The sequence below is a fragment of the Schistocerca piceifrons genome, unplaced genomic scaffold, assembly GCF_021461385.2.
Source record: "Schistocerca piceifrons isolate TAMUIC-IGC-003096 unplaced genomic scaffold, iqSchPice1.1 HiC_scaffold_1020, whole genome shotgun sequence".
In the NCBI taxonomy this organism is placed as follows: Eukaryota; Metazoa; Arthropoda; class Insecta; order Orthoptera; family Acrididae; genus Schistocerca; species Schistocerca piceifrons.
In genome coordinates, this window is record NW_025726820.1 from 30,001 (window position 1) to 32,500 (window position 2,500).

The 2,500-nt window shown below is 58.2% G+C and overlaps 1 non-coding gene across 1 annotated transcript in view; it reads left to right on the forward strand.

Moving 5' to 3' along the window:
* The first annotated feature begins 1,577 nt into the window (after positions 1-1,577).
* Positions 1,578-2,500, forward strand: part of LOC124724886 — a 1,909-nt gene continuing 986 nt past the window's right edge. The window contains exon 1 of the ribosomal RNA XR_007006646.1: positions 1,578-2,500. This exon is cut by the window's right edge and continues 986 nt beyond it. This is a non-coding gene — a ribosomal RNA (small subunit ribosomal RNA).

Here is a 2,500-nt window from a genome sequence, read left to right on the forward strand (position 1 = left end):
CCCCACCTTGCCCCCTGCCTTCGCAAGCTGGTTGGTGACAAGTTTGCATGTTCAATGCCCTTCGCATGCGACGTACGCAGGCTACGTTGTGGTGCGGCCTGTGTCAACTGTCCGCTGATGTCGTACGCGTGAACCACAATCTGTACTGCACATTCGTCCTTATGTACTGAATGATACATCGTGGCACATGTGTGACCGTACAACGACTGCGCCCAAAAACGGCGGACCATACAGTGCAAATATTGTGCACGCAGCTACGTGTCGTCTCCCTATGAGAGCTGGATTGCAGTGTGGTACGCCATAGAGACGTGTGGGAGGAACGGACGCCGTGGATGGCGATCAGCATGAGCTGTGTGTTGATGTATTCGGACCTAGTCGTCTCTCCTCAAACACCGTGATAGCATGGTGCACCGCGTTCCATATCTGCGACATGCTACAGAGGCCGGTTGACAGTCGTTCGAGCAATGGACATCGCATACGTACGGGGGCCACCTTCCACGTATTGTCTAGGCGTGCACATTTTGTTGCGTGTATGTGGGCAGACGTAGTGTGGCGTGACACCTGACACAGGCATGCAATAATCGTTGAAGTTGCTAATGGCGATGGACGCCTACGTTTTCTGGTGAAGTTACGCAAATGAAGAAATGGTAACCCGTTGTGGTGCGGTTGTTCTCGCTAGGGGTGAATCGGTGATGGCGACGATAGGTTGAGGTACTAACCGGTTGTTCCAGCGATACCCACCATGCCGATGAAACTGAACGGCATCTGGGTGTGAAGCGATACGCGGTGGTGGCTGGGTGGGACCGTCCCCGGCCGGTGAGGGGGCGCCTCCCGGCGTGCTGGCCGCGCGGTGCGTGGGCGCACGCGCTACAGCCGGCTGGTGGGGGCGGCCAGTGGCAGGCGCGCCGGCCGACGGACGCGGCAGGCGTCGCAGCTGCGCGCCGGCGCACCCTGCGCGCGGCGCCGTGCGGCCAAAGTAGGTCCTCGCGGGCCCGGTGCGAAGCGCGGTGGACATCTTCAGTGTGCTGGTCCGATTGAGGACTGTGTGCGTTGAGGATGCGCCGCCGCCCGGCGCTCGGCGCCGCGACGCCGTCTGCTGCTCGGTCGCCCCAGCGGTTCTCGCTGGTGGTTTGTATCGCAGCTGTGCGGATGTGTTGGCGCGTGCGCTGTGCTGGGAGAGTTCGCTTCGGCACCCAAGTGGGGCTTTTGTCCTTCTGTGGCGCTGGCGTTGGAGCTGCCGGTCACCGTAGGTGGCGCGTGTTGTCTCCCGCCGGCAATGCCACGACAGCACGCTCCCGGGCCTCTGTCGGCAGCGGCAAGCTCAGTTGGGAGCACGGGTGGTCGCACCGAAAGCGTCTACTCGCCTAACTCCGGGCGATTGCGCCTCTCTCGAACCCGACCAAGTACTTGGGACGGCGCTGCGCGCCGCCGGGACCTGAGAGGGTTTCGAGGTGTATTGTGCAGGGGAGCTCAGCCTCCTCCTGTTTGCAGAATGATTGAGCGGACGCTTGCGTGTTCGCGCGGGCCCCCGGGACACACTCCCGGGCGGCCGGCTGCTCAGCTCTAGTTGGCGCAGCTCCCTGGTTGATCCTGCCAGTAGTCATATGCTTGTCTCAAAGATTAAGCCATGCATGTCTCAGTACAAGCCGCATTAAGGTGAAACCGCGAATGGCTCATTAAATCAGTTATGGTTCCTTAGATCGTACCCACGTTACTTGGATAACTGTGGTAATTCTAGAGCTAATACATGCAAACAGAGTCCCGACCAGAGATGGAAGGGACGCTTTTATTAGATCAAAACCAATCGGTCGGCTCGTCCGGTCCGTTTGCCTTGGTGACTCTGAATAACTTTGGGCTGATCGCACGGTCCTCGTACCGGCGACGCATCTTTCAAATGTCTGCCTTATCAACTGTCGATGGTAGGTTCTGCGCCTACCATGGTTGTAACGGGTAACGGGGAATCAGGGTTCGATTCCGGAGAGGGAGCCTGAGAAACGGCTACCACATCCAAGGAAGGCAGCAGGCGCGCAAATTACCCACTCCCGGCACGGGGAGGTAGTGACGAAAAATAACGATACGGGACTCATCCGAGGCCCCGTAATCGGAATGAGTACACTTTAAATCCTTTAACGAGTATCTATTGGAGGGCAAGTCTGGTGCCAGCAGCCGCGGTAATTCCAGCTCCAATAGCGTATATTAAAGTTGTTGCGGTTAAAAAGCTCGTAGTTGGATTTGTGTCCCACGCTGTTGGTTCACCGCCCGTCGGTGTTTAACTGGCATGTATCGTGGGACGTCCTGCCGGTGGGGCGAGCCGAAGGCGTGCGACCGCCTCGTGCGTGCTCGTGCGTCCCGAGGCGGACCCCGTTGAAATCCTACCAGGGTGCTCTTTATTGAGTGTCTCGGTGGGCCGGCACGTTTACTTTGAACAAATTAGAGTGCTTAAAGCAGGCAAGCCCGCCTGAATACTGTGTGCATGGAATAATGGAATAGGACCTCGGTT